Raw genomic sequence first — 23,685 nt, 5'->3', positions numbered from 1 at the left:
TTTATTAGGTTCTGAATAAATTTATTTTAAGGAAAATTTTGGAAGGCAACAATGAATAAGAAATGCAGACCATCTGTGTTTAAACGCTTTAAATACCTGTCTTTGGTAACTATTTCCCGCTTTTACGAATGTATTTACTGATTTTTATTTCCCAGGTAAGAACTGGATTCTTGCAAAAGCTGAATGTAGGACAAAAGGTTATTTCATTTTTTTTCCTTACTATTAACCAAGTTAAAATTTTCCATATTCCCATAACTGTGCATCAAAACCCAAAACAAGATTCCCTCTTAGAGACCCAGCATTGCATTTTTATATGGTTGCCAAATACCTGTCAAATCTGTGAGTTCCTAAACCATTCGCCCTGTTTCACTATCATTTATAAAGGGCAAAATGAGTATATATTCTGCTTCCTTGAATATATTTAAAAATACAGTGTTGCTTGAGGGAGAGTATTTTTTAATATGTTGACATTTATTTCTTCTTTTGCCATTTTGTATTTTTAACTTGTCTCCTCTTATTTTTATTGTCTCACTAATCTTTCCCCTTAGCAGGTCCTTTATATTTTATTAGAAATACCCAGCTTTTTCAGAGAAGTACTTTTTTATATCTCTGTGGAACTAAATTGGCCTCAGTTATCCTGTTAGCATGTCAACTTTCAGGGGATGAATCGGAGGCCTTACAAGTGTTTACCTGACAGTTCCTAAAGAGGCCTTGCTTTTCCATCGCTCTCTGACCTTGTCTTCCTCGCTGCCCCCCACCTCCACATGTTGGACTGCTACTTATTTTCCAGGCATAGCTCAAATCCCACTTCCTCAAGAGCCTTCCTTGAACCATCTTATCAGAAGCAATCTCCTCATTTTTTGAACCTCATAGAACCCTGAATCTCTCCTAAGAGGTAGTATTATGCCTATTAATAGCAAAGCCAGCTAATAATTTCTGAGTGTTTATTAGTTTCCACACTTGGTTTTTGTTCATTCCTTTATCTCCTATAACCTTTAAAAATTAACAGAAAAGAAAAAAAAATTAAAGATGAGGAAACTGTGGCACAGAGCATTTGCACATGATTGTGGGTTCCAACCCAGGGTATCTGATCCCAGAGCCTATGCTATTAATATTATGTTAAATATTTGAGAGTAAAGATTAGTGTCATGATTACTTCAAAGTATTAAATAATTTCTCAATACATAGTTTTTGGTGTTCAATAAATATTTTGAAATAGAGTTGAATCATATGCATGGTTTGAATTTGATCTATGTGCTTCCCATGTTAGGGCCCATCAAGAGCTGTTCCAAACCAAGGAGCTATATCTTCATTTTCCCAACATTTTCATGTTACCCAAAATATACCTAACTGTTTGATGCCATTAGACTGATCTTGCTTCCTGTTTCTAAATAATTATCACTTTCTTCATGACCTTTAATCTTTCTGAAATGGATAAATCTTCTATCTGCAACTAAATCTAAATAGGGACATCCATAAAAGACTAATTTGTAGGATGAATTAATTATAACAAGCTGAAAGGATGACAAATAATAAGTATAATAATATTACAACAGTATTCTAAAAGATTATGTCACATGTTTTATCTTACTGTTTATTTCAAAACCCATTTCAAGAAGCGAATACATATAGATTGACAGACAAATGGGTGTCCTACCCTGGCAGAATTTATTGTTTCTTCATCTGTTTCCAGAGCTCACATTTCAATCATAGCACTCACCAAATTTTATTATACTATTTTATTTTCATCTGTGTATTTCTCCAGATTGTGAGTTTCTTGAGGACAGAGAAAATCTTTTAAAGCTATGCCAGCTACGATTTCATATATTGATATATTGACCTACTGTGGCATTTTCTGATTACTTAGCTTAAAGGAAACCTACTTCCCTATATCACTCCTTTCCCTAACACTATCTTGGTATATTTTCTTAATAACATAAAATTACTTTTTCATTTACTTGTTTATCTCTGACATTTCTGTCTATACTCTCTTACTTTCCCCTCCCTGTCTTCCGTAAGAGCAGAGATGTGTCTTATTTATCACTGAATGTCCTAGACAAAAAAGTGTACCTGGCCCTCAGTAAGTGCTCAATAAATACTTGTTTAATGAATAACCACTAGTTCCTCAATAAGTCTGAGAATTAATTTTATTGTGAAATTAATGAGTGATGATTTTAAAATGATAGCACTTGGTTATGATAACAAGTACATTAAAAATCACATTCATGAGAGAAAAAAGAGCATCTGACCCAGTTTTTGCATCTATACTTGATTTAGTTTTCAACATATAGGAAGTTTTTTAGAAGTATTTGTTGGAATTTGAATTGCATAAATAAGTAAAATCTACTTTTCTTTTGAATTCACTAATGTGGGCAAATTTATGTTCTCGTAAATTAGAACTAGAGAATGTTTTCCTAACATAAATAATTTGGTATTTGATCTCAATTATTTTGTATTAAATGTTGTAGTTCCAGTGTCACTTGTTTTTCTATTTGAATGACATCTTCTGTAATAAGGTTTCTTTGGTTTGAGTGTTTGTTTGTTTGTTTGCTTTTCTTTAAATTGTAGGTCACAGACTACTTTGAGAATCTGAAAAGGGTGACACTTCTCTTCGGACAAATAAAGATGTAATAATATACAAATAATTATATATAATTTCACGTAGTCTCTGAGATAGGCCATGGCTGTACTTGCCAAACTGGTATATTGTGGGTCTGGAGGATGAGCAAGGAAAGAAACATGTATGTACCTGTAGCAAGAAACAGTTACTATTGGAGTAAGATGGACTGTAGAGTGCAGTTGTACCCTAGAAAAAAAGACAATAATCCCAAGTGCCTGGGATTATCAGCCTGACTCTGTACTCTTCATTGAGACTACAGAGACCTCCAAATTTGAGGTGTGCCATGGGAAAGAATAGGGGAAACACAGGAGAACAGCCATATGTATAATATTTATATTGCTTATTTTCTGGTTGAGTAGTAAAACTAAATGAAAGTAACTGCAGCTGGATCCTTGTTGTCCTCAGCTTGGAACAACTCTTTGAGCCTGGTCTAGCTCATCTGGCATACTCCTATGGATTTGTCGCATTGATGTGATTTAATATAAGAGTAAGTGGAGACAGTGGTAAGAATTAAATCTTCTGGTACTGGAACTGACTGTAACAATTCTTGTCATCTGATGGCCTGTGAGTGTTAGAAAATAAAAATGGAAGGTTGAACTATGGTTCAGGCTTTGGCTGGAGGCTACCCTTTTCTATTCTGGAGGCTGAATGATTCTATAAACCCACTAGAATAAGATGGGACATAGGCTTCAAAGGGTGGAGAACATGTTTGAAGATAATAATATTTTGGTTAAAAAGGGATCTTGTAAATACTCAAGATAATTCCCTTAGGTCATTCTCAGCCTTGGCTTAAACTCTGTCTGCAGTTGTACTGACAGTAAGACAGTACAGGCTGTATAGAAGAAAGTTCTAGGAGAAGGGGGATGAGTGGGAAACCAGTATTCTAACCAAGTAAGGACAAGAGCCTCTGAAGGACAATCTTTAGGAAAATAATGAATTTGTATCAATTCTTAGATATTTCAGTGAAACTAAAAGAGTAGTGTATTGCCAAGAAAAACCCTTAAAGCATGAGTTGCTGGATTACTCATTAACCATTATTCTTGGCATTTGGGATCCATGCTCCTACTGCTGCCAATTGAGAAACCCATTTTACCACCATTGACTGTGCCTTTAAAACTGGAATTTTACTTATTTTTTATGTTTAGGCAAAGGAAGAAATTGAGCAATTGATGGACTTTTAAAGGAAAAATTACATAAAGACAATCTTAACTTTCACCTATAGAAAAGTTTCTCATCAAAAACAGTAGCCCAATAAAGAACTAACAATAACCAAACTGGAAGGAGATCCAAATTTCACTGGGACTTAATGGCAGTAATTAAAATGCATGGAATGGACATGAGAATTTTGTTAGATACTATTATTCTAACTGCCACTAATTCTCGTTTCAAGAGAAATGCCTACAGTCTCTTTAACTTCAAAGTCATCTATTCTCTAGGATAGTTTGCAAAGCTCTTGCTTTCCAGGTTTAGTAAAAAAATCATGGTGACAGGAAAGGATGTGCATACACTGGTCAAGACTAACAGGAGAAAGCAACGGTATAGTAGCAAAAGCACATTCTAAGTGGTATAGTAGCTCAATTGGTCCTTCTCCCTGGTCCCTAGATAAAAATGAAAGCTTGTGAGACCTCAGACAGCTCTGTATAGTGCTGACCTGAGACCATGCATGGTGCCAGAAAAGGTAGGCCAAAGTGATTGAAAAAAATTAGAAAAATTGGATAACAGAGTATGATGACATCAGTTACATTCTTTCCTGAGGTGTGTAGCCCTACCAAAATCCATTAATTTTCACCCACGTGGTCAGAGGTCATCAGGATACAATATAAAGGCTGCATTGATCATCCTGGTTCTAGTGTGGCTTTTTATCACCATCCTGAGATGAACTTTAATGCATTTATGATTTTGAGCCCCAGGAGTTAAAATTGACAAGTACTCAAGAAATTGCTTAGGGAGATTTTACCAAATAAACACAACTTCATAAACTGAAGAGAGTGAGGTGAACACACCATGTTCCCTTTATTAGTTAAACATAGATTTAGTTGAATGTAAACAAACCACAAAATAACTAGTAAATCATCTAGCAATATTCAGGAAACATGTGCCTCCTCCCAGCTCACTGCTCTGCCATCCCAAAGGCCGTAGCTCTTGTCATCATTTTCTAAGTCTACACCAAGTAGCAACAAAGACTATCTTAGTCTCCTCAGGCTTCTGTAAAAAAATACCATAGACCGGGTAGCTTAACAACAGAAATTGATTTTTCACAGCTCCAGAGGCAGAATGCCTGAGATGAGGGTGCCAGCAAGTTCAGGATTTGCACACGGTCATCTTCTCATTGTATTTTCACATGTGAAAGCAAACTCTCTGGTGTCTCTTTTTGTATGGGCACTAATCCCATCATGAAGACCCCACTTGAATGACTTCATAGAAACATAATTACCTCCCAAAGGACCTATCTCCAAATATTAACACATTGGGGGTTAGGATTTAAATGTATGAAATCCAGGAGGATTTAATGCAGCCACAGCAGGAATGCAGACCTTAAATTGGGCGACCACAGTTTTAGGCAAAATATAATTAAGTATATAGATAATGAAGTATTGCTGGACACCCTACAAGCTCAAGAGCTGAAAAATGAGCTATACTGATCCTGGAAGCACAGGCTTCCAAACACCAGATGGTTGAAGTCCTAACAGTTATAACTATGTCCTATTCCAAGAGTTTTTAATCTGGTGTCAGTGGTCCCTAGCACAGGAGTTAGCAAACTATGGCCCATGGCCAAATCTGGCACACCGCCTACTTTTGTAAATATAGTTTTATTGGAACACAGTCATGACCATTTGTTTGTTTATTGGCTGTGGCTGCTTTTGTACTATAGCAGCAGAGTTGATTAGTTCAACTCAGACCATATGGCCCACAAAGCCAAAAATATCATCTGTCCCTTTACAGAAAGGTTTGCCCACCCCTGCCTTAAAGCATTCATAAACACACTTTACGAGTTTGTGATCCCTGTGAAATAGCAAACAGAATGATTTATGTATGAATATTTATTCTGGAGGAGGGCCAACACTTTTATCAACTTCTCAACATGTATATGATCCACTGAAAAAGTTTATAACCTCCTCATAAACCTTGCGGGAATACTGGGGAAGAGATTCACTTACTTGTAAGAACATGCTGTTATGTCCATAAAAAGACAACAGGTATGTGAATTAACCAAGTGTTTGGAGTCATGTAGATTAGTGCCATAAAAGTAACTTACAAAAAACATCTAGTTAGAATGCTATGTGAGACACCAATAGAATTGGACTTTATAGAGCTATTTTACACCTTTGAAAAATTATTTGTAAATATTAACATTTTGAGGTTATTAACTAAAGCTGCAAGAAAACTTATTAGCAGCTCTAATTCTGTGAGCATATTCAATTGCTTTTGGATCACTTCATTAGCTTGGGTATTCCTTGAAAAAGACATGGTGATATCATAAAAATAGTACTTTTCTTTGTAGTACAATTATGTAAATAGCTCCTAACTAAGACTGTTGTCTTCCTACCATTCCTTTCTTTTAAAAATAATATAAAGCTTTATTTAGCAGACTTTCTGTTTGAATTTACACGGCTTCTTTTTTTTAACCACACCAAGATTCATAAGGCTATATTTTTTCTTAACAAATAGATTAAACTATTGAAATGAGAGTTGCCAATACTGCCACTTCTTAGAAAATGTGTCCTATATCCTGATTATTTCAAAATAATGTCAATGGGCTCTATCCTATAATGACATGTAGCATGACAATGCTAAAGTTCAAGAACGAAAGGAAAGGCATGGTCAAGGTTACAATTCTTTAATTACATAAGACTTATTAAGTTTATTTTAGGTTGGTATGCAGAAAAGCATTTGTGGGACAGAAAGATAATACCTTTGCCTGCTAAGCATCTAAAGATAATTTACATAAAACTTGCATTAAAATTTATCATTTCTGTAGTTTGGTAGGTCAATTTTTCATTTTCATACAACAATCTCTTCACACCTTGAATTTACATAACTTTAAAAAATGTTTTTAGAGATGGTTTGACATCTATTAACTCACAGCCACCTTGTGAGCATGGCAATTATGCTCTCTTTTTATGGATTAAAAATTTGAGGTTCAGAGAAGTTAGGTCTGTGATAGAGAAAAACCTGACTTGATGAATCAAACATCAAGTTCAATACTCTTTTTTTAAACTACACTCCCATAAAATGCCTCTATTTTTATACAAGATGTGATCTAACAATACAGTGAATGCTTAAATTAAAAAAATTATTACAGTAAAAGACACATTGCCATTAATTCCCCTCAAAATAACCCCCCCTTGCTTTAAACACACATCCCATTGTTCTTGCCACTTTCTGAAGCAATTCTGGAAGTCCTCTTTCATAAGTATCCTTAGTTGCACTGTCATGGCTGCCTCAATGTCCTGAATCATTTTGACTTTGGGAAAGAGCTAGAAGTCGCATAGTGCCAGATCCAGTGAATAAGGTGAATGAATACACACCATAATGTTTTTATTTGACAGAAATTGCTATACCAGAAGTGATGTGTGACACGGAGCATTGTCTTGATGGAGGACAATTTACTTCACACTTTAAAACAAACCTACACTTAATGATAGTTCACACCCAAGTGACTGCACCGAAAAAGTTGAAACTTGTCACACACTGTTACTAAGGTTCAACACACCGCTTTGCATGTTGAAGATGACTACCTTTCTGTTGGATGGCACTTGGCAGCAGCATTCACCATATTTTGTGATCACAATGGAAAAGCTCCGTGTCACACATCACTTCTGCTATGGCAATTCTGTCAAATAAAACATTACGGTGTATCCTCATCCACTTCATTCACTGAATCTGACACATGCAACTTCTGGCTCTTCTGCAAAGTCAAAATGACCATGAAAGGTAAATATTTTGAATTGATTCAGAATACTGAGGTAGTCATGACAGCACAACTAAAGAAATGAAAGAGGACATCCAGAACTACTTCAGAAAGTGGATAGAACAATGGAATAAGTGTATTTGAAGCAAGAGGGAGTATTTTGAGGGGGATTAGTGGCAGTGTGTTTTTTATTGTAATACATTTTTTATTTAAACATCCAATGTATGTTTTGATCACACTTCATACACAGAAGAACAAAAGAATGCTCACATATTGAATACATACATGCATTTATCATCAACAGCAGATATAATTATTGATCACTGGTTCAACCTATACTCAGAGAAAAAGTTGGACTCACTAAATAAAAAGACATTGAATTTCAAGTTTCTTAGTTAACATTACATTGCTCCAGTTTTTAAATTAAAATACTGAGTTGGGGTCAAGATAGCAGAGTAGGAAACCATTGTGCTCATCTCCTTCCATGACCACATTGAAATTACAACTAAATTATAGAACAATCAACCCAGAGAAGCATATGAAGGCTAGCTGAGCAGAAGTCCTATAAGTAAGGATATAAAGAAGAAGCCACATTAAGACTGGTAGGAGAGCAGGAGATGGAAAGTTGGCTGGTCTCACACTCACCATTTGTGGTGAGAATTGGGAGTGAAGATCACCTGCAGACATCCCCTCAAGGAGCAAGAGATCTCAGGCCCACACTAGGCTCCCCAGCCTGGAGCACAAGTGCCAGGAAGAAGATCATTTATATCATCTGGCTGTGATAATCATCAGGGATTCTGTTTGTCCAGGTGAGACAGAAGGTTGCTGGAAACCCAGGCATCCTCTTAAAGGGCCTCTCTTCTAGGGCTGGGAGACAAAGCAGCTCTGCTTAATACAAAGAAAAAAAACACAAAAAGACAGCCAAAATGTGGAGACAAAGAAACATATCACAAATGAAAGAATACGAGAAAACTCCAGAAAAAGAATAAAATGAAATAAAGGCAGACAACCTATGAGATACAGAGTTCAAAACAATGGTTATAGTAATGCTCACAGAACTTAGCGAGAACTTCAAAAAAGAGATAGTAAGCATTAAAAAAAGGACATAGAAACTATAAAAAAGAACCAGTCAGAAATGATGAATACAATAACAGACATGAAAATAACATTGGAAGGAATAAATGCAGACTAGGTGAAGCTGAAGATCAAATCAGTGATTTGGAAAACTAGGTATTGGAAAACACCCAATCAGAACAGGAAAAAGAAAAAAGAACAACAACAACAAAAATGAGGACAGTTTAAAGGATCTCTAAGATAACAACAAGTGTAACAACATTCACTTCATAGGGGCACCAGAAGAAGAGAAGGAGAGTGAGGAGTTGAGAAGCCTATTTGAAGGAATAATCATGAAAATCTTCCTTAACCTGGTGAAGGAAATAAGACATACTAGTCCAGAAAGTGCAGAGAGTCCCAAACAAAATGAACCCAAAGAGGCTCAAACCAAGACACATCATAATTAAAATGCCAAAGGTTAAAGACAGAGAGATCTTAAAAGGAGCATGAGAAAAGCAATTAGTTACCTACAAGGGAGCTTCCCTAAGACTGTCAGCTGATTTCTCTACAGAAACTTTGCAGGTTAGACAGGACTGGCAAGAAATAGTCAGAGTAATGTAAAGTAAGGACCTACTAGCAAGACTACTCTACCTAACAAAACTATCATTTATAATCAAAGTGCAGATAAAGAGTTTCCCAGACAAGAAAAAACTAAAGGAATTTTTCACCACCAAACCAGTATTACAAAAAATGTTAAAGGGACTTCCTTAACAAGAACAAGAGGAAAAAACAACAACAACACATAAAGATGAATAATAAAATGGCAATAACTACATACCTATCAATAATCAGTTTAAATGTAAAAGTATTAAATGCTTCAATCAAAGGACATAAGGTAGCTGAATGGATAAGAAAACTATATATATGCTGTCTATATAAGACCCACTTCAGATTGAAAGACACACATATACTGAAAGTAAAGGAATGAAAAAAAGATATTTCATGTAAGTGGAAATGAAAAAAATCGGGTAACAATATTTATATCAGACAAAATAGACTTTAAAACAAAGGCTATAAAGAGACAAAGAAGGACATTTCATAATGATAAAGGGATCAATCCAACCAGAAGATATAACCCTTGTAAACATTTATGTACCTAACATAGGAATACCTAAATATATAAAGCAAATATTAGCAGGTATAAAGGGAATGATCGACAGTAATGCAGTCATTGTAGGGGTCTTCAACACCCCATTGACAAAAATAGGCAGACATTCCAGACAGAAAATCGACAAGGAAATAGCAGCCTTAAATGACATACTAGACCAGATGGATTTAATTGATATTTTTAGAGCATTTCACCCCATAGCAGCAGAATATACACATGGAACATTTTCCAAGAGAAACCACATGTTAGGCCACAAAACAAGTCTCAATAAATTTAAGAAGACTGAAATCATATCAAGTGACTAAAATGGTGTGGAACTAGAAATCAACTACAAGAAAAAAACAAAGCAAATAAACAAAAAAACTGGAAAACACACAAACACATGAAGGCTAAATATTATGCCACTAAACAATGAGTGGGTTAACAATGAGAACAAGGAAGAAATTGAAAAATATCTACACAAATGAAAATGAGAACACAATGACCCAACGAATCTATGGAACATAAAAAAATCAGTCCTAAGAAGGAAACTCATAGCAATACAGGCCTACCTCAAGAACAAGAAAAATCTCAAACAATCTCACCTTATACCTAAAGGAACTAGAAAAAGAACAAGCAAAACCCAAAGTGAGTAAAAAGAAGGAGATAATAAAGATCAGAGTAGAAATAAACAAAATAGAGTCTTAGAAAATACAATACAAAAGATCAATGAAACCAGGAGTTGATTCTTTGAACAGAAAAAAAAAATTGATAAACCTTTAGCCAGACTCATCAAGAAAAAAAAAAAGAAAGAGAACCCAAATAAATAAAATCACAAATGAAAGAGGAGAAGCTACAATAGATACCACAGAAATACAAAGAATTATAAGAAAATACTATGAACAATTCTATGCCAACAAATTGGACAATCTGGAAGGAATGGATAAATTCCTACAAATATGCAAAATTACAAGACTGAATCAAGGGAAAACAGAAAATATGAACAGACCGATCATTATTAACAAAAATGAAGCAGTAATAAAAAAACTCCCAAAAAACAAAGCCCTGGACCAGAAGGCATCATAGGTGAATTTTGCCAAACATTCAAAGAAGTAACACCTATCCATCTCAAATTATTCCAAAAAATTCAAGAGGAGGCAAGGCTCCCAAGCTCATTTTACAAGGCCAGCATTACCCTGATAGCAAAACCAAACAAAGACATTACAGAAAGAAAGAAAGAAAGAAAGAAAGAAAGAAAGAAAGAAAGAAAGAAAGAAAGAAAGAAAGAAAGAAAGAAAGAAAGAAAGAAAGAAAGAAANAGAAAGAAAGAAAGAAAGAAAGAAAGAAAGAAAGAAAGAAAGAAAGAAAGAAAGAAAGAAAGAAAGAAAGAAAGAAAGAAAGAAAGAAAGAAAGAAAGACAGTTATAGGCCAATGTTCCTGATGAACACAGACTGAAAAATCCTCAATAAATACTAGCAAACTAAATTCAGCAATACATTGAACAGATCATACACCGTGATCAAGTGGGATTTATTCCTTGGATTCAAAGTTGGTTCAATATCCTCAAATCAATTAACATGATACACTCCATAAACAAAATGAAGGATAAAAATCACATGATCATATCAATAGATGCAGAAAAAGTATTTGACATAATCCAGCATACATTTATGATAAAAACTCTCAACAAAGTGTGAGGAAAGGAAATATACCTCAACATCATAAAGCCATATATGACAAACCCGTAGCTAATATTTATTCAACTGTGAAAAGCTAAAACTATTTTCCTTAAGATCAGGAATATGACAAGGTTGTCCACTTTCATCCCTTTTATTCAACATAGTATTGTAAATCCTAGCCACAGCAATCAGACAAGAAAAAAAAATAAAATGCTCCATTCTTTTTTATGGCCAAGTAATACACCATTGTATAAATGTACCATAGTATCTTTATCTAATTGTCTATCAATGGGCATTTCTGTTGTTTCCATGTCTTGGCTATTGTGAATAGTTCTGCAATAAATATAAGGATGCATACATTTTTCTGAATTAGTGTTTTGGATTTCTTTGGATAGATACCTAGGAGTGGAATTGCTGGGTCATAAGGTAGTTCCATTTTCAATTTTTTGAGATACCTCCATACTGTTTTCTATAGTGTCTGCAGCAATCTGCAATCCCACCAACAGTGTACGAGGGTCCTGCTGCCTCGCCAGCACTTGTTTTTTGTTGATGTATTGATGATAGCCCTTCTGACCACAGTGAGGTGGTTCTTATTTGCATTTCTCTAATGATTAGAGACATTCAGCATTTTTTCATATGTCTGTTTGCCATCTGTATGTCCCCTTTAGAGGAATGTCTCTTCATGATGTCTCTCCATTATTTAATTAGGTTGTTTGGTTTTTTTGGTGTTGACTTCCTACTATTTGCAACGACATGGACCTAGAAAATATTATGCTGAGTGAAAAAAGTCAGACAGAGAAAGACAAACACCATATGATCTCAATTATATATAGAATCTAAATAACAGAATAAATGGAAAAAAAACAGAAATAGACTCAGAGATATAGGGAAAATAAAAACTGATGGCTGCTAGACAGGAGGAGGGATGGGGGAGAAGGTAAAGGGATTAGAAAGCACAAATTAGTAGTCACAATATTGTCATGGGGATATGAAATACAGTTTGCAGAATATAATCAATAATGTTGTAAAGATTACGTAGGGTGCCAAATGGGCACTGGACTTATTAGGGAGACCACTTCATAGACTATGTAGATGCCTGCCCACTGCACTATACACCTGAAGCTGAAGTTGAATAATATTGAATGTCAAGTATAATTAAATATATTTATATACACACTCATGGGATGCACAGTACAGCATAGGGAATATAGTCAGTGGAATTATAAGAGCTACATACTATGTCAGATGGGTAGTAGATGGGGGGGTTATAACTTTGTGAGGGGTATACATGTCTGACTATTACATTGTTTTATACCCATGACACTAAAAAACAAAGAAAAGAAAAGAAAAGAAAAGAAAAGAAAAGAAAAGGAAAGGAAAGGAAAGAAGGCATCCAAATTGGAAAGAAAGAAGTAAAATTCATTATTTGCTGATGACATGACTTTATATTTTGAGAAGTCTAAAGATTCCACCAAAAACTTTAAGAACTGATAAAGAATTCAGGAAAGTAGCAGGATACAAAATTAATATTCAGAAATAAGTTGCATTTTACACTAATAACAAACTACTAGAAAGAGAAGTGAAGAAAAGAATCCCAATTATAATTGCATCAAAAAAGTAAAATAAAATATCTAGGAATAAATTTAACCAATGAGGTAAAAGACCTGTACTTGGAAAATTATAAGATATTGAAGAAATAAATTAAAGAAGATACAAATAAATGGAAGCATATACCTTTCTCATGGATAGGAAGAATTAAAATCATTAAAATGTCCATACTACACAAAGTAACCTATAGATTCAATGCAATCTGTATCAAAATACTAGTGGTATTTTCCACAGAACTGGAAAAAATAATGCTAAAATGTATATGGAACTACAACAGCTCGCGAATAACCACAGCAGTCTTGAGAAAGAATAAAGTTGGAGATTCTACTCTACCTGATTTCACACTGTATTACAAGGCTACAGTAATCAGAACAACATGGTACCAGCATAAAAACAGACACATAGATCAATGGAACAGAATAGAGAGCCAAGAAATAAACCCAAGTCTATATGGTCAATTAATCTATTACAAAGGAGGAAAGAATATGCAATGGGGTAAAGACAGTCTATTTAGTAAATGGTGTTGGGAAACTAAACTGATACATGGAAAAAAGTGAAACTAGACCAACTTCTTACAGCATATACAAGAATAAACTCAAAATGGATTAAAGACTTAAATGTAAGATCTAAAACCATAAAATTCCTAGAAGAAAACATAGGCGGTAAACTATCTAACATTGTTCTTAGTAATATTTTTTTCTGCTAAGTCTTCTTGGACAAGGGAAACTGTAGAAAAAATAAACAAATGGGAGTACATCAAACTAAGAAGTTTTTGCACAGCAAAGGAAACCATAGCAAATGAAAAGAAAATCTACTGATTGGGAGAAGATATTCACCAATGATACATCCAAGAAAGGGTTAATAACCAAAATTTGTAAAGAACTCGTAACAACTTAACACCAAAACAAACAAACAAACAAAAACAACAACAAAACAATCCAATTAAAAAATGGGCATAGGGCCTGAAAATGCATTTCACCAGAGACAAACAGATGGCCAAGAAAAATGCTCAACCTACTAATCATCAGGGAAATGCAAATGAAAATCAGAGTGAGATACCACCTCACTCCTGTCAGAATGACTATCATCAGTAAATCAACAAACATCCAGTGTTGGCGAGAATGTGGACAAAAAAAACCTCTCATGTACTGTTGGTGAGACTGCAGACTGGTGCAGCCACTATGAAAACAGTATGAAGTTTCCTCAAAAAATTAAAAATAGAACTACCTTATGACCCAGCAATTCCATTCCTAGGTATTTATCCAAAGAAATCCAAAGCACTAATTCATAAAGATTTATGCACTGCTATGTCCATTGCAGTATTATTTACAATAGCCAAGATATAGGAGCAACCTAAGTGTACCTCAATAGAGGATTGGATCAAGAAGAGCTGATACACATATACAAAGGAATATTACTTGGCCATAATATTGAATGAAATCTCAACATTTGGGACAACATGAATGGACCTAGAAGTGTTATGCTAATGAAATAAGTCATAAAGAAAGACAAATACCATATGATTTCACTTAAATGTGGAATTTAAAGAACAAAATAAACAAAACAGAAGCATACTCATAGATACAGAGAACAAACTGATGGTTGCCAGATGAGATGTGGGTTGGGAGGCTGGCTGAAAAAGGTGAAGGGATTAAGAAGTAAAAATTGGTAGTTACAAAGTTGTCAGGAGCATATAAAGTACAGCATAAGCAATATACTAGGTCAGACAATTAAGTTCGCAAATATATCCTAGAAAAAGTGCTACATAACTCATTGCTGAATATCACTATGGTCAACTTTGAAGTACTCCCCTTGGGAAGCTATGTACCCACACCAGCACCTAGTCCACCCTTCAAAGCAATTTTGGAACTCTTTTTCTGGAATGGCCATCAACCAGAGCTGATTGATGTTTTATTACCCTTGATGTCCTGAGTGTCATCAAAATGTCTCCCTTTCAATATTTCCTTTATCTTCAGGTAAAGAAAGAGGCCATTGGAGGCCAGATCAGGTAAGTAGGTAGGGTGTTCCAATACAGTTATTTGTTTACTGGCTAAAAACTCCCTCACAGACAGTGCCATGTGAGCTGGTGCATTGTCATGATTTAAGAGCCACGAATGTTGGTGAAAAGTTCAGGTCATCTAACTTTTTCACACAGCCTTTTCAGCACTTCCAAATAGTAAACTTGGTTAAGTGTTTGTCCAATAGGTACAAATTCATAATGAATAATACCTCTGATATCAAAAAAGGTTAGCAACATCGTTGTAACCTGTTCACGAACATATTTGACGGAAGCTCATAGTCGATAATATTTTAATAACTGTATGATGCCAGGTGGGTACTAAGTGACTTATGGGGGGGTAACCTTGTAAATTATATAAATGTCTAACCACTATGTTATACCCCTGAAGACAATATGAAGTAATATTGAATGTCAACTGTAATTGAAAAATAAAAATTAATTAAAAAACATAAACTAACATACCAATATACGGTATATTGGTCATTATTATTGCATGGATATTTGACATATGAACACTTTAAATTTAAATGCTTATTTCTTCTCAATTTTTATTTACCATTAGTGAGCATCTCACTTTATTTTTACGTCTTCCCTCTTTCAAGTATTACCACTGATGGTGAGGAAAATGAAGGAATGAAGGTAAAAGTTGCCAAAAAAGTTATTGTCACAGAATCACAGGGATGAATATTTAAATCAGATCAATGTAAACAGAGACTTTCCAGCTCAGTCTGAATATAAATCAACAATCATAAATAAATCAGCTTCGTTTTCCATATTCTCTTAGTATTTTAGTCTTTATAATCACTGTTTGTTCCTATTAAGCCAATAACCAAAAATAATTCAGCTATTTGGTTTCCTGTGCAATTCAAAGATGTGTCAACTAATTAGGCTATTTAAAAATACAAGTGGAATTAAAACAATGTGTAATGATGAGGTAGTCTTAGTGTTTATGGCTTATAGAATATCTGTAAAGTTTCTGAAAATCTACAATACAATACAGTACAATACAGTACAATAGGACTCAGCATAGTATATCTTAGAATTTATAAAATATCATCAAACACTTGTGGCCCACTTCTATAAAAAACATGAATAATTCACAATGCTATATATGGAATTAGATTTTGCTGCCCTGATTCCATTTAAGCAAATGTGTTTATGAGTCACCAATTTCATTTTCCTCTACTTATACATAGTGACCTTTCACTTATGAGTTGGAAAGCAATCAACTCTGGGTAGGAATGAGATAAAGGAAAATGCATTTAAATATTTACAGTAAACATTTATGATGGCATGTGCATTAATGGTTCTAAACACATTTTTATTTAGAAAAAAAATGTGTAAAGTCCACTCACTACACAAATATTTACTGAGAAGTTACCATGTGCCTATTCAAGCATGGTAAATGGTTCCAATGAAAATTAGACAATAAAATATATGAATAAAATGTGGACAATAAAATAATGCCTAGTGCACTTTGTTTTAATTTCTCATATTTTTAAAAGATGAATTAACTGACAGAATAACTGCCGATGTGTAGTGATTCTTCTAAATTTCTACATATTATTTCTTATATACTCCACACAGTTATCAGCAGGTAGTGATTAGGATAATTTGATGGGACATATCTCAAACATGGAAGAGGTAATAATGAAAGCAATGCTAGAAGCCAAAAGGAGATAGCTTGCTGCTGATTATATCTAATGTGTTTCTGTTCTCATACATTTTTATTTCTTCTAAATTCCATCTCAATTCCCACCACCCCTGATTCCCTTGATATCCCAATTTATTCAAGGGCTTATATCACGAGCGTTTCACATAGTCTCTACAACTTTGCTTGTACATCTATCCTAAAATCCACAACACTTTGTCTTGTGTGTTTACATGGCTATTGTCTTCCCTCATGACAATGTCATGAAATGCCTTTATTCCATTGATTCCCACAGAGCTGGAACAGTATTTTGTACATTATGAATGTTTAATAAATAGTTGGGAAGTAAACCAATCATGCCACTCCTTTTACAAAAGTCTGTGATGACTCGCCATTGCCAGCTGTATTTGACTTATCTAAGCAAAGTCCTTAGCCTGGCTCCAGGCAAATTTTCCAACTTATTCACAGTCACTCCACTTCACACTTTCTAAAATCCATTGAAAGTGAACAACTCAATTGTCTTAAGTTTTTCACTTTGTTTGCTCAAGCTGTTCTAATCCATATTAAATATTTGCTTTCCAATTCCTTTGCCTGGCCAATTCTATTCCTACTTCAAGTACCAAGACAATTGCCATCTCTTTTCTATAACATGTCCCAAACATTTCTTCCACTACTTATTTGAATAGCACTTTATATTTATCTCGACCTTATAAGATCAAATGGAATATAGAGTAATATCTGGTTTGCTATGAGCACCATTGTATGCAGGAAGAGTTTATTTTTGTCTCCTGATGTGTTATATATTAAAAAAGACCCACGATATAAAAGTAATCCCCAGGTCTTAACATTTACATGTCCCTGTTCAGTCCAGCAGAGGAAAAAGCACCAGCCTAGGATTCAGATGGTTACTTAGAACCTGTCCCCTTTTCTCATTAGCTGTGACTTGGACAAGTTAAATAATATTTAAGAAGCAGAGCTTCCTCACTGGCAAATCATCTGTACACCTCAGGGTTATGGTGAAAGTTGTATACCTTAAATAATATAATTTTATTATATTTCAATAAAGCTGGAAAATAATTGAAGTCTTCACTTCAACATTGAAAATAAGTAACCAAGTATACAATAAATTTTAGGTACTATTACACAAAAGGTGATGTCTGAGCTGCTAGAGATCGCATCTCTCCTTTTCAGTATATAAACAAGGTTTAGTATCAGTTGTGAAATCAGATTACCAGGACATAGATAGTAATTCTCTCCTCAAAGACTTGTGCAATTTATTTCACTTCTCTGGGCCTTAAATTCTTATAGGTTTGTTGTGAGGATTAAAGAAGCTAATATGTATAAAGCACTTGGAACAGTCTCTGTTATATAGTAAATTTGAGAAACATATTAGCTACTGTTATTGTTCTTATTATTAACTTTAAAATAGGACCACTTTACTAACTATAGTGTATTAATCAACATTTTTTACATGCAATTTTATAGAAGAGTAGCTCAAAATAACTTAAAGAAAAATTTCAAAGGGGAATATTCCTGAAACTAGGAAAAACAGTGGTGACATCACAGAACCAAAGGGTCTTAGCTTCACTACTGAGATTCAATGCCACCATAATGCAGTATGTATCATGCATAAAAATATTATCCAGTTTTATATGCTGCCTTTATTTTCACCTATTGTGGATAAAGCTTCTTCAAGAGTCAGTGAGTATATCTTAGACAGCCATACTTTATTGAGACCAAAGAAGGAAAAATTAAGGTTTTTTCCCCTCAGTTTCACCAGAGAAGAACTCAACATGCCACTTCTTAGATTAATCACTCTTTATTGGGGAATGGAATAATTTAATTGTTCAAATCTGACACTGGTGTTCAGTTCTTTTATTTGCAATCCTTTCAGAACTATGTAATATAGAGGAGGGGCACTTTAACAAAAGAAAGGAAGAAGGATTCTATTTAGGGAAAAACAATAGATGATATTACTTACATCTACTTTCTAGAACAGAGAACAACCTGGAAGGAAGAGAACAATGTCAACCTCATGATAAAGGTAGTAAGATCTGCTCTCCCCCGCTTGCATGCAAGGCACATAGTTTCTCCAAGCAGAGACAAAATGGTTATTGCTAAACAGACATTTGTTTAGGATTAAAATACAGTAATATCTGAGAGCAAATGGTGATGGAGGTTATACCAAGGAGAAACCAATGAGCACTGAAGTGATGGTGGTGTATGGGCAAGGCAATGAAATACTTAAGAAAACTTACTGAAGACTTTGGGATTCGATTGCTTGCCAATCATGGTTGCTTCATTCTGAGGAAATGCGAGTATAAATATGCAACTTTACACTGTTTGACTATTTCTGATAAATTTGATTACAATCGTATTTTTACTCTCTACAAGAAAATGTGCATGAATAATATTTGCTAAATTGGAAAACACTGAATCTAAAGAATATCCCAGGTAGGGTTAAAATATGAACTAATCACAGGAGAAATGTTTTAACAAACAGTGGACTTAAAAAAAATGGTAGTAGATAATGTACCATTAAACTTCTTAAGACAGGCACTCAATAAATGTTTGTTGGTAGGAAGAATTTACTTATTTGGGCTCTTAATGTAGACAGAGTAATTGAAATGGAATCTGATAACAATAATATAGATGGGGTATATCTCTTGAAATTCTACTACATCTCAACTGCTGTGGAAAGTAATTTATACTGCTGGAAGCATATCACAGAAAACCAAAGGAAGTCTGATATAACCTATGTTGCAATTCCCTGTGAACATTTATTTGTTACAGTAATTATCTCTGGTTAGAAAAATAAGGCTAAAAATCCCCATGTTCTTATCAAGAATTCATGTTGACAGCTCTCTCAGTGGGAATGGTCACGAGATGGTGTTAGAATTTTAGCAGTTACCATTGACAGTGTGGTTGCGTTTTATTTTAGAAAACACCAGAGTCAAGACTGTAAGAAAGGAATTAGTCTAATTTTATCAACCATTCCTAGAGATCTAATAACAGGAACTAGAATAGGTGCCAAAGATTGTTGGTAGTTGACTAGTGGTTTTGGCTGCTGATACTGGGCAGTTGCAGCCATCTGTTCCTCAAAATTGTTTTTTAGAAAGATATATAAAACAATTAGCAAGTTGAGATTCTATAAACTAAGCCAAGAAAATGCAATTCAGTTGAATTTGGTGCAAAATAAGCTTCATTTTAGATAACAGAGGGAATAAAATGAAATTTGTCAGAAGCTGTTGGAGGTCAAAATAAACAAGGATTCAGTGGTGGAAAAATTTGGAAGAGAGAGGTGGTGTTCTTTGACAAGAAAAACGATGTGGGTGGCAAAAACATTATGATGCTAACAAATAAAACAGGGAAGGGCCATAAAAAAACCAAACAAAAAACCCCACAATGTTAAAGATGTAAGCAAGACAGTTTCTTTAGTATTCAGCATTTTCCTCGGTACACATTGCAATAAAAAGTCCTTATATGCAGGTTCAGTAATGTCACTCATGAGTCATGCTTCACACTAAATAGGCAGACAGAACCATTCAAAACAAGTTATTAAAACTCAGCCAATTTGCAAGCAACGTATTATGATTAATTCAATGTAAGTCTGTGGGACAGAGCACACATAGAGGCTGATAGTAATTGTATATCATACACCACTTTGGATAATGGATTGCAAGCTGAATGTTGAAGAAAAACCTTGTGGATACTATAATAAACACCTTAAAACAATGTAAAAGAGAGAATAGCTATCGAACAGATGCACAGGTAATACAGAAGATACTGTTAAGGAAAGGCCTATAAAACAAAGAGCCAAATGGGCAGTAAATGCCAATGTACCAAGAATCAAAGCCTTTGCACCTGTACAGTAGAATGGACAGTTGGCTTAGCAGGTTTCTCAGCCATTTTAATATATGTAAAAATAACATCACTGTAGCTCTCTTTGAAATCAATTAATAAATTGTATTTACAGGACTTGTTGCTATGAAAGATCTACTTCCTTAAAAGCAAAGCAAAACAAACAAACAAACAAACAAAAATGAAGAACATGGTTCTTCCTCTAATGCTCAAAGGCTACAGGATCTGGCTTGGCCCCACACTATCATAACATTAGGAAGTATGGAAATAGATTTCCTCTTGTATTAATATGTTTATGTGGTTACTTATATTAGACACAATTGAAATACTTCTTAGTAAATTATACCATCATTTTCTTCCTTGTTCTGTTCAGTAAAGTCTCAAGCTACTGATTCCCTCTCTCTCTCTCTCTCTCTCTCTCTCTCTCTCTCTCTCTCTCTCTCTCTTTCTCTCTCTCTCTCTCTCCCTCTTTCTTTTTCTTTCTTCTTTTTAAACATTACAATGACTGAATATTTTATTGACAGTGCTTGTGGACCCAATTGATCAAATCAACTCTTCCCTCCTTTTAAGTGTTTATATCAAACAACTGAAAGCTTTTAAAGATCAGCAGCATTTATAAATGTCTGCTTATTCTTCATCTAGACCCACATACCACAGTTTAAAAGAATATGCTAAACTGAAAAAAAATGGATAGTGTGGGTCTAAATTATAACTACAATTTTAAAATTATAATTAAATCAAGTTAACAGGTGTTAAGATAAAATCTGTTGGATGGTGTATTGTAATGACTTTGGAACATTTATCTAGCATATTTCTTCCTCTTAAGACTTTAGTAATTCATTAGAATTATTATTCCTTAAAGTTCATGTAATCACCTTGCTTCTGGTAAAAAGTCACACTTTTAGAGATTGAACCAAATTAGAAAATGAAATATAGTGTTTTCATTTTAAATGTTTAGCTTTTTATTTCTCTGAACATATGTCTGTTTTTAAACCAACAAGAAGGAAAAATAAGCAAATTGCTACAGAATAAATTCAACATTAAATACATCAAGATCATATTTAGAGTTCTTATCTGAGAGTTCCCTGTCAATTCCATGTTTGGGATAAATATATTTTTGTATAGTTTCTTTATTTCTTCATTTCTATTAATCTTGTTCTCATATTTTAGCCTGAGCATATGGCAACAATTTTACAAAACATTTGTTTTGTTTCCTCAGCTTAGAGCCTGATTGCCCAAACAGATTTAAGAAATATTTAAAATTTAATGGCTTTGATTTCCTAAATATATTACGAAGAATCTTTCCTTAATCTTAAATGTGTATAGTAGCTAGTCATTCTGTCTGTTGTCAAACCAAAAATGTGCTACTAGGCAGAAATAGCTGTTTTTTATGTGTTTAATCCTCTTACTACTGTAAGAGACTGTTAATTATTATTTGATAATTATTGTATTCTATGACACACTATTCTTTTCTTAGCAAGGCTATGCCATTATCCCTGGTTGGTTTCCTTATTTTGATGTATTACAGATGATATGACCAATTACATTACATTACATAAAATAACTAAAAATCTGATTTATGTTTAGAAAAATTTAGGCATTAATAGACATCAGAGTTAAAAGTGAATGTAGAATAAGTTTGAGTATAAAATTAAACTTCAATATACAAACTAGCAGAGACACTAAAAATCATTTCATTGGTTCTAGTTTTGAAACTTCCAAAGTTCTCTTCTTTTCTGCATTGTCATAGCTACCACCCTCGACCAAGCCAACCTACCTTCAAACCTTTAGATTTTACTTAGACAAATTGTACCCTTAACATTTAGAATAAAAACAAGCTATTCACTATATCTTACAATCCTACCTGTTTCTGGCTCTGTCTACCTCTGATCTCATTTCTTATCACTTTTATTCAGGCACACATGCCTTTTTTCTGCTTATCAAGCAGTCTATCACTTCCATTCTAAGATCTTTGTACTAGATCTTCCCTCTTCTTAGAATGGTCTTCACCCCTAATCTCTGATAGCAGCCTCTTTTCATCTGTCAAATGTCAACTCCAAAATCATCTTTAGAGGACATTTTGCTGATACCCCTCTAATGTTGCTAATTGTTAAAAGCATTTACTATCATATAGCTCTTTGTTATATCTTAATAGTACTTAATCTCGAAAATGACATTATTTGTTAATTTTATTGCTGTTAATTACTTGCTCCCCACCCCCCAGAAAAGAGGGTTTTGTCTGTCTTGTTCATTATTATATCCCTAGTTGCTAGTAGTGTCTGGTACATAGTAAGTGCTTAGTAAATATTTGTTGAATGAATAAATCATGTGCATATCAAATCAAGCTAGAATTCACAGTGAGGTTCAGGAGAAACTGTACAAATGGTTTTATGAACTTTTAAAAAGCACATAGAGAACATTATAAATAAAGGGAAAAAAAGGAGAATGAGAATCCACGGTATAGGATAGCAGCCTCTTAAAGGCTCATGAAAATGTATAAAGAGAAGAATAAAAAATGTCAACAAGTTGGGAGACAGTGTTTCATGGGTGGTTTACATTTCTGCACTGCTTATGGTAACTTTTCTTTTGGGGCTATCTTTTTAAGGATATTTGTATAGGAACAGCTTTGGAAGATAGAGAAAATATCTCATTTTGGGACCAAGGGCAGATTTGTTTTCTATCCAGGAAATAAAGATCACACCGTTCTCTAAACCAAAAGCTGGGCAGATTTTTTAGATGTGTCCTTTTTAAGGTTGGCGATTGCTTAACCTCAGGGTTCCTCAGCTGTGGCACAAACACATTGTGTATGCAGCATCCGCTTGGGCCTCTGCATTGCCGCAGGGGCTTGTAGGGGAAAGGCAACTGACGCGAACAGGGAGCTTGTGTTGCCTGCAGTGCCATGAGTAATAAAAGTCCATTGCATCTGACACAGGGGTCTCATGTCTTCTGGCAGTATATATACACTTCTGCCCATGAACTTGTTAGCTTGCAAGCTGGGTAAATGCTCAGACCCTTCACAATGATACTATTAGCTGATGTATCAAAAAGAAAGAAAGAAAGAAAGAAAGAGAGAGAGAGAGAGAGAGAGAGAGGAAGGAAGGTACACATTGCAATAAAAAGTCCTTATATGCAGG

The sequence above is a fragment of the Hipposideros armiger genome, unplaced genomic scaffold (assembly GCF_001890085.2).
Source record: "Hipposideros armiger isolate ML-2016 unplaced genomic scaffold, ASM189008v1 scaffold_586, whole genome shotgun sequence".
NCBI lineage: Eukaryota > Metazoa > Chordata > Mammalia > Chiroptera > Hipposideridae > Hipposideros > Hipposideros armiger.
Note: the sequence above shows the minus strand (reverse complement) of the source record.